Consider the following 10,010-nt stretch of genomic DNA (forward strand, 5'->3'; position numbering starts at 1 on the left):
CCAACAATTTTATCAAGAAAGTCCTCATTCATAGCTTGGATGGTTTTAAATGGATGTTAAGAAGTATTAAATATATTCAGCCTAAAATGCCTATAGCCCAAGAAGATATCCATAATCTCTGCCCTGGATTGAATGCAGATGTTAGCCATGGCTAAGAATAGTCATTCCAAAAGGACAGGGATAAGATTCTTGGAAGGTTCCATATCTAAAAAAATGAAATCTATTGGGTAATGGAACTCTTCCACCTTGACTATTACATCCTCTTCCACACCTCGGGGTTTCTTTAGAGATCAATCAGCAAGACATAATGTGACTGGAGTAGGTTGCAATTTCCCGAGGTTGAGTTTTTGGTAGGCTTTGTATGGTAGGATGTTCACGCTTGACCCTAAATCTAAGAGAGCCTCATCAATGGCATGATTGCCAATTATACATGAAATAGTGGGCGAACCAGGGTCTTTTAGCTTAGGGATGAGGTGCCCTAATATCATTGAGCTCATATGCTCGACTTTCTTAACCAATCTTTCCATGTGCATCTTTGACTCTTACTCCTGCTTTATAAGTCCTTAAGGAACTCTTTGAATGCAGGCAATTGCTTGGTTCCATCTAGGAGAGGCTTGTCAACCCTTACTTGCTTAAACATGTCCTAGATGGACTCAGTTGAAGCCTTTTTCCTAAATATGAAAGGTGTAAGAGGGGCTGCAGGATGTGCTACTGGAGGGGCATGAAATGCCCTATGAGAGGTGAAGTGAGGTTTGGTCATCCTAGTGGTAGGTGTGGGGTTAAGGAGCTTATGTTCTAAACTAGAGGAAGATAAGGTGCAAGAATCAACATTGGGTACTACCTTATTTTCTTCCTCTCTCTTGCTCAATTGTTCCTCAGTTGCATTATCTGGCATCCTACCACTTTGGAGATTGGTCACTTCCTAGGCTTGCTCAGGGTATAATAAGGGACCACCGTCTGGTTCACATTCCACCACATATTGTCCCTTTGGATTCACTAAGGGCCGACTTGGCAATTTTCCTTCATCTCTCCGACTCGAAGAGGTAGCTAGTTGCCCTAGGGTGGCTTCTAACTTTGCAATGGACTGGAAGTGTGAATAAAGGAGTTGCCGATCTATTTGACGATCACCCTCAATGCTTTTAAGGGCTTTCAACACCATCTCCTGAAATGTGTTATACTTAGGCTGAGAGGGTGACGACTGCTGAAAGGTTGAAGATCTGGGGGCTGAATCAGGATAATTTTTAAAATTTTGGAATGGATGAGGAAGTGAAGCATTAGGGGCTTGCGGAGGCCTTTGGAATCGGAAACCCAGAGCTTGCGGCCTCCAAGAGAAGTTGGGATATTGTTTCCACCCAAGATTATAGGTATTAGAATAGGGGTTGTTGGACAACCTATCATACCAATTGTGGGTGGCTTTCACTTCCTCTTGCACAAGCTCAGGCTGGGAAGGCACGTGGGGGCTATTATAACATGTATGGGAAGGGTCAGAGCAGATTGCACAAACCTCTACACATGCCATTGTATGTGATTGCGGTCCTAAGGAGAAGAATTTATCTAACTTTTTGGAAATGGAGTGCAGGGTAGGGCCTAGGTCATGGTTTGCAGCCAACTCGTAGACTCCCTTAGGTTTAGATGTGGATGGGTTCGAGAGTCTACAAGAAGCAGCCATATGCTACTAAGAATTCTTAGTTAGATTATCGAAGAGAACCAACGCCTCATTCTCATGCTTTGTGAGGAAAGCACCTCTGCACGAGGCATCAACCATGGGCTTATCTCTCTCGGCTAACCCTACGTAAAAGGTTTGTACTAATTGCCACTTGGAGACTTGATGATGTGGACATTTATGAAGTATGTCCTTGAAACACTCCCATGTCTAAAAAAAAAGGTCCCCAACCGTCTGTGTGAAACTTGTGATTGCCCTTCGCAGCTGGTTAGTCTTCCCAATTCGAAAGTACTTTTTCAAGAATTCATGTTGCATGGTGCTCCATTTGGTCACCGACTTCGGTTCTAAGAACGTCAGCCAATATTTGACCTTATGCTTCAGAGAGAATGGAAAGAGCCTGAGGCGAAGGGCATCATCACTAAAATTAGGTATACGGATGGTAGAGCAAATCTCCAAATACTCATCCAGATGCTGATAAGGATTTTTAGTGGAGTTCCTATTAAAGGTGGGCACTATTGAGATGGTCAAAGTATTAATCACAAATTGCGCCGCCTGAACATCCAAGAACTAAATGCAAGACGACAAGGTGTATGCATTAGGCACAAAGTAGTCTTTAAGAGACCGAAGGGGTTGCTCTCCTACCATAGGTAGGCAGGGAGCTCGAGGTTTCGAGATTTGTTCAGCAAGAACCGGTGGCTTATTTTTTGCCATTGCTTTCAATTCGAACGACTCAGCTTTCTCTAAATTAGAGATAGGTTTCCTAAGGGATCTATGAGATTTTTCAATCTCAGGATCTATGGGAATTATCTCAGGTTCCAAGAAACGCAGACCAAACATACACACTTTAAGCACAGAGATTCAAACTTCAATATGTAACCAATAAAATATAAAACCAAAAATATATACAAACAAAGAAAAAATATCCTAAAAGAGAAATTGGCTAACAACCATACCCTAGTCCCTGGCAATGGCACCAAAATTTAGTAGGCTCGCCAAGGCTCGGGTCCTTAACTACCAAAAATAAGATTTATAAAACCTAACTATTCCCAAGTTAAGTGGAAAGTGGGGAAGTCGGGTGTCAATCCACAGGGACCAAACCATGCAGTTATAAACCTTTTCTCAATCAGTTTATTAATGACTTATGTAAAAATAAAGATAAAAAGATGATATTTCAAAATGGGTGAAATCTAACCAACTACAGGAAAGCAAGTAAAAACTATATTACCCTACTCCTACAAAGAAGTTCTGAGATTATGAGTCAAGTGCTGGACTTTTTGCCTCTGACTATGTTCAACCAGGAATATATAAGAGTACTAACTAGAGCCATCTCATACCAAAGCGGGAGAGGGTCATTCAAGGGCACAGGGTAGCAAGGGTGTACCAACTGTCGGGAGCACAGTTGGGAACCGGAGTATACCCTTTCTCAACGATCATGAACACCTCCGCATATCCATAGCCAACTACTTATCCTGACTAAAACAATAGTAGTTCTGTTCCTTATTGCAACCTTTCATCATTCATAAAAATAAATCAAAAGCGGTAAAGGAAAGCATGTAAAAGAAAGCAGTAAAGGGAAAGCAAGTAAAAGATCGATCCTTTGTATTCAGTATGTCTATCACCAATACAAGAAGGAACAAGAGAATGATCATGTAATATACAAGGAGATTACAAAAATGTTGCTGGTTGTCACAGGCCGTTGGACACTTCATGCACACATCGAAACAGGAATTGAAATCTACTCTGCCCCTACTCTAACTTGGCTCTCAATAATGTCTTAGGTCTCTCACTAACCTAAGAGGGGCCCAAAGGGAAACTAGAGCTCATGTTCATAGCGATTACTTATAGGCTCTAGGGTTTGCAAAGTTTGTTTCACCGTTTAGGAAAGTTTGTAGCATATCTCGCGTAGAAGATCGCTGCTATCGACCAAATCGCTCCCATGTATTCCTTGTGCATTCCCTGGTCAATTCTCCCAGGAAAGAAGGGTTTTGAATCTTTGGCATTGTTGACTCAGTCGCGTTGTGGGGTCTTGCTAGTCGAGTTGATGGTTGAGGCTTACAGGATCTCAAACTTGAAGGAATCTCAGGAACTCGACATAGTCGCGCCTCATGGCCTCTCTGGTTGAGCTCATTGTCGAGGCTCTTAGTATTTATGATCTCATTCCTACCTTAGTATCTTAATGTGGTTACCCTTGAGAGTCACTTGGTCGAAGGCTTGGTCAACCCTTGCAGCAATTCTTCCTCAATCTGAACCTTGGATTCTGCTAGTGAGGACTTGGGTCGCTCCTTGGGTTGCTAGTCGCACCCCTTGGTCGAGCAAAGTCTTCTTTTCCTTTGATGATTAGGAGCTTTAGGAGTTTGGCTGAGCATGTGATTTGAGCTTCACATGTCCCCAAATTCTCCTTTAGGTTCTCGTATGCCTAATTCCTTGGTTTTAACATGTTTTTCCTAAAATGATGAACAAACCTTTCATTGCTTTAAACAATGATAACTCTAAGTAATTACATAAGAAAATAAGGATAAAAAAAAGTAAATTAGGGTCTAAAATCATGCATTTTAGGGACTCATTACTTTGTATGGCTTGTTTTTTGACAAATGGATCACCAAGGGCATCACAAGATGGGAAAGTTGCAGAGAAGGTGTGGACAAGTAATGAGGTAGACTACTCTAGATTAAGAATATTTGGGTGTCCAACCTATGTGCACATTCCTGGTAAGGAGAGATCAAAGCTTAAGGTGAAATCTAAACGACGCACCTTTCTAAGATATTAGAAAGGCATGAAAGGGTTCAAGCTGTGGGATCCAATGGTAAATAAGGTGGTGATCAGTAAAGATGCGGTTTTCGAAGAGAAATCCATGTTGCGGCCTACTTAGGAAGAAAAAGAGAAATAAGTGCCAAAAAATCACAGCAACAACGAGCATGCGATTAAGGTGAAGTTGGAGACTCAGAGCAGAAATACAAGGAGTTGTAACTCAAGAGATCAACTAGCAATACAGGTGGAGTTAGAAACTTAGGGTGGAGATAACGATGTTTAGAACACAAGGAGTTCTAGCTTAAATTACCAGCAGTTGCATCGCAGCATAGCTGTAAACTTACCCAGACACATCATCAAACCACCCCCAGGTACGATTTTGACGATCTAGTGTCTTATGTGCTTATCACTAGCAGCGGAGATCCTACAACCTTTTAGGAGACCGTGCACAGCTAGATGAAAGGTAGCTGGATGGGTTCTATGGTGAAGGAGATGGACTCGTTGCATAAGAACCAGACATGGGACTTGGTAGAGATTCCAACTAGGAAGCGGGTGATTGAATGCAAGTGAGTATATAGGAAGAAAGAATCAATTTTAGAAAAGGAAAGAGAGAAGTACAATGCTCACTGGTAACAAAGGGATACTCGCATAGGAAGGGAGTTGATTTTGATGAAATCTTCTTCCCTATGGTTAAGTACACTTCCATAAGGGCAATGTTAGGACTGGTGGCGCAACATGATATGCATCTAGAGCAGATGGACGTAAAGACAACATTCCTCCATAGTGATCTCGAGGAGCTAATTTACATGACACAACCAAAAGGGTTTGGCCAACTTGGATAGGAGCACTTAGTTTGTAAATTGAAGAAGTCACTTTACGGGCTGAAGCAGTCTCCAAGGTTGAGGTATAAAATATTTGACTTCTTGACCTTATAAGGCTTAAAAATCTTGATGCTAACAAACAAGTGAAATTTAATGTATTTGTGTGAGTAATGTTATTTCAAGGCTCATATATGAGAAAGTAAGGTCAAAGTGCTCACAATGATCAAATGAAGCATAAAAGAGTCAAAGCATGGATTTAAAGATGATATATTAAACCTTGAAGAATATGAGGACATGAATGAGTTGTTGAAAGACAAGGAATATTAAAGTCAAAAGAGCCAAAGAAAGGCAAACTGAGAAAGCTAAAAGAATATGGAAGCTTGAAGAAAAATGGACTCAATCCAAGGACAAAGCATGAAGACTTAAGAACCTAGAATGAGAAAAGTCTTAGAAGTCTTTATGTAAGTGCTTTAATGTTTAAAATATCGTTTGAAATATTTTGAAACTCTTAGGTTAACTTCTTGGACCTAGATACCTTTTAACATACTTGGACATACTTGCAAAATATTTTTATAAGGTTAAAAATTATCTTAAAAAAGGTTAGAATCATTTTTGGAACGAAAAACACCAAAAAAAAGTTTTTCCAAATGCTCTTAGTTTTTATACATCTGCATTGAGGTGAATTTTTCTATATCAAAATCTCCTTATTTTAAAATGTGTTCAACATGAAAGTTGTAGGATTGTCTATTAGCTTCCTTTTGACACCAAGAAAGCCTAATTTGGAGTTATATAAGAAAAACTTATGAGCAAAATACTAAAACGGGGTCACAACTGTCAGCCATCTGAACACTGTTCACGGGAGGAACTTCAGCTATCTAAACAGCACATAGAACCACTTTAGACATATAAGCTCAACACTTCAGATGTCTGAAGATTTTCTGGGACAAAAATAAAGCAAGCAGTAGCTGGTCAGACGTCTGAACTTGACACTTCAGACATCTAAACCTAACACTTCAGACGTTTGAACCCTCACTTCAGACATCTGACCCTATGTCTAGTTCATTTTTTAAAGGGTTTCAGGAACTTCAAATGATTGAACTAGAACATTCAGACATCTGAACATTGTTCAACGGGAAAATTTTTAAATTCTAATATTTTAAAATATAGCCGTTTTGAGCTCCAATTTTTCTAACAACTTGGGAAACTCTCTAAGGAAACTTTTGCAACATGGAAACAAGTTTGAAAGCCTATAAATACATGCTTTTGCAAATCAAAATACATTCAAGAATTGAAAAATCTGTTTGTGAAGCTGAAAGCACTCTTGTTCTTACAAGTTCTCTTGCTCACTCATTACAAAACTCTTTTGCTTAGATATTCTGAAGTGCTAATCCTTCCTCTTCTGAATTCCTACTGCTAATCCTCATCTAATAAGGATATTGGTGAATTCTACACTTAAGCTTCATTCTTTTTCATATTGATATTTTACATTGAAGTATATAGTGCTGAAATTGTACTAACTTGCTCTTTGAGAGAGTATACTTGTACGCAGAATATATCTTGTTTTCTTGTAGTTCTTTGACGTTCCAAGGATTGTTTGGTTCATTGGCTAAGCAAAGGGACATTACTTAGAGGGGCGGGGCTCTAGCCTAATTAAGGAGTGACCGAACGAAGGGACATCATTTGGAGAGGCGGGCTCTAGCCTAGTGAAGGAGTGTTTGAGTGTGGGGTATCGCTTGTAATCAGGTTTTGTTCCACCTGTCAATGCAATAGGTTTAGTGAATCCTTTGGTGGTTTGCCAAAAGCGAGGACGTAGGCTGGGTATAAGCCGAACCTTGTAAAAATCCCCGTCTCATTCTCTCTTTCCCTATTCTTTATTTTCAGTTCATATATAACTGCATGGATGTTTTAAATATCTACATTACACAAACTTTGCATATTTGGAAATCAAGTAAACTTAGAGTCCAATTTTTATTTGGGTTGCGGAAACCGAAAGGGAGTACGTTGGTTACACCATGTCTTGCGGAAACCATACGGGAGTACGTTATTTGGTTAATATCCCAAAGATAAATTTACCCAGAGTTTATTTGAATTCTAGATATTTGGAAAGAGTGATTGGATTCATTTATACAAGGCTTTACATCAGCAAGCATAAATTCTCATTCACTATAGGGCTTGGTTCAAATTTGGCTAATATCAACAAACAACCGTTTTGAGTTTTTATATTACATAAGTGCTGTGTATTGGCTTGTTTGTTTGCTTTCTAATTATAGTTGATTGGTTTGGTTGAATGATTGGATGTTTTTATGGTTAAGGATTAAATAAAAAAACTAAGTTCATGAGTGCTTAACAAATTAAACAAATAATTCACAAATTGGTTAAAACAAATAAAATAAATTTAAGAATTCTAAAAAGAAATTAAAAGAAATTTTTAAAAGCCAATTCACCCCCCCTCTTGAAGCTATTCCTAATTTCATGACTCTTATATGATCTGTATTAGCTATAGGAGGTGTGAGTATGATTGTTGTGACTATGTGAGGAGTCTTGAGGATAAGTCTCTCATATTTTTGTTGTTGTATGTTGATGATATGATGATTGCTGCTAAAGACATGAATGAGGTAAATCAGTTGAAGATTTTGTTGGAAAAAAAGTTTGACATGAAAGACTTATGTGTAGCCAAAAGGATACTTCGCACCAAGGACAGAGCTGCAAAGAGACTAGGATTATCTCAAGGCAGCTATGTGGAGAAGGTGTTGGAGAGGTTAAACATGGCTAATGCTAAACCAGTGAGCACATCGTTGGTTATTCATTTTAGGCTGTCTATCACCTAATGCCCAAAGACAGATGATAAGGTTCGTGATATATCGAAGGTCCCCTATGTCAGTGAGTGTGGTGTTTGATGTATGCCATGGAATGTACGAGGCTGGATCTAGCACAGGCTGTCAGCATGGTGAGCAAGTTCTTTTCGAATCCGGTTTAACATCATTGGGTTGCAGTCAAGTGAATTGGATATGACATCATATTTAGTAGAGATCGATTAGTGGTAGGGTATGTGGATGCAGATTATGTAGGAGACTTGGATGATAGGAGGCCTACCACAGGGTACATATTTTCCCTTGTGGGAGGACCTATTTTTTTGAGGTCTATGCTACAGTCGCTTGTTACCTTATCTACTACTGAGTCGGAGTACATGGCAGTGGCTAAGGCTATAAAAGAAGAGTCATGGCTTACGAAATTGGTCAAGGAGTTAGGTATCCTGCAAGGTGGAGTTCCACTACAGTGTGATAGTTAGAGTGTAATCTACTTGGCAAAGAATCACGTGTATCATACAAGGACAAAGCACATTGATGTGTAATTTCACATGATCGGGGAACTGATTGCTTTGAGTGAACTTCTTCTTAAGAAGGTTCACACATCTGACAATGCAACTGATATATTGACGAAGTTGGTCAGAACGGACAACTTCAAGCATTACTTGGACTTGATCAACGTCTCTAGGTGCTAGAAGGGAGACGGTCCCAATCTACTATCCTAGGTGGAGCAACGATTATTCTTTCATATTACTCCTAAGTGGTGAATATTCACCAAGGTGGAGATTGTTGGGTTTGTGGCTCATATTTTGAGTGGAACACTTGCACTGGAAAAGCATTATGAAGCAAAAACAAGGGAGAAGTTTGCAAGACGAAACCGTCGCTGGTTTAGGCAATAGTTTGCTCAACGATTTTTACATTGAGGGATGGTTGTCTATCGTTTCATTGTAACCATCGACGGTTTCACACAGCTTGCAAAAGGAATGCTCCCGGCATCAAACCATCGACGGTTTGGCTAAAACCATCAATGGTTTCGTTCAGTGTAGGTTATGGAATTTGAATCGGAAGATAAGTAAATTAGGGATTTTGGAGGACATTCCTCCAAAGATTGCATATTGTCAAACCCCATAAATATTATGTAATGACTCGAAGAATAATGGTATTTAAATAATGAAGAGAGAGATAAAGAGAGAGAGAGAGAGAGAGAGAGAGAGAGAGAGAGAAAGAACAAAATGGGAATAGGAAAAATGCGCAGCAGAAGCGTTCGTCGTCGACGTTGCACTTTGGGCTCGTCGACGAGGGTGCGTCTCGTCGACGAGAAGATATTGAGAGGATATTTGGGTGACTTTGACTTTCATTGATGAGGGGGAGAGTTCATCGATGAGTAACCTTCATGACCTTGTTGACGAGGTGACGTGGCTCATCGACGAAGCCCATAGTATAAATAGCTTAAAACTTGAATTTTTATGCAGAAAATCAGCGAAAACTCTCTCTCTCTCTCTCTCTCTCTCTCTCTCTCTCTCTCTCTCTCTCTCTCGTCTATGGTTCCTCCCTTATCTCTCTTCAATTTCGGCCCCGTTAGTCACCGGATTGACGATCTGAGGCCACCTCGACGCTCCTAGGGAAGTTCTCTCCAAGTCTGCCGGAGTGGATCATTGGGGGGGGTAGAGTTGGTAATCATCCCTGTGTTAAGGTAAGACTTTTTATGCAAAATTTAGTCTTTCCCTAATTATAGGAAATGTTATTCATGGAAAAATACTGAAATTTAGTTCTAAGAGTTGTCGTTTTCAGGGTGTTGAACAGGTAACCGTGCGGGTGCAGGACGAGTGTATTGTAGAGGGGTTTCTTCTCAGAAATCAAGTAAGAGAATAAATTAAAGCAGTTATTTTTCATGAAAATTATTATTATTTATTAGCAAATTAATTTTCAGGAAAGCATGTATTACATTTGTATATTATTGAGGAAATGCAT

The 10,010-nt window shown here is 39.7% G+C and overlaps 1 non-coding gene across 1 annotated transcript; it reads left to right on the forward strand.

The window, feature by feature from the left end:
- Positions 1–1,823: 1,823 nt before the first annotated feature.
- On the forward strand, positions 1,824–1,929 carry LOC131161049 (small nucleolar RNA R71). The gene has a single exon (XR_009138211.1). It is a non-coding gene; the product is annotated as a small nucleolar RNA R71 (small nucleolar RNA).
- The last annotated feature ends 8,081 nt before the right edge of the window (positions 1,930–10,010 follow it).

This window comes from Malania oleifera, chromosome 7, assembly GCF_029873635.1.
Source record: "Malania oleifera isolate guangnan ecotype guangnan chromosome 7, ASM2987363v1, whole genome shotgun sequence".
Lineage (NCBI taxonomy): Eukaryota > Viridiplantae > Streptophyta > Magnoliopsida > Santalales > Ximeniaceae > Malania > Malania oleifera.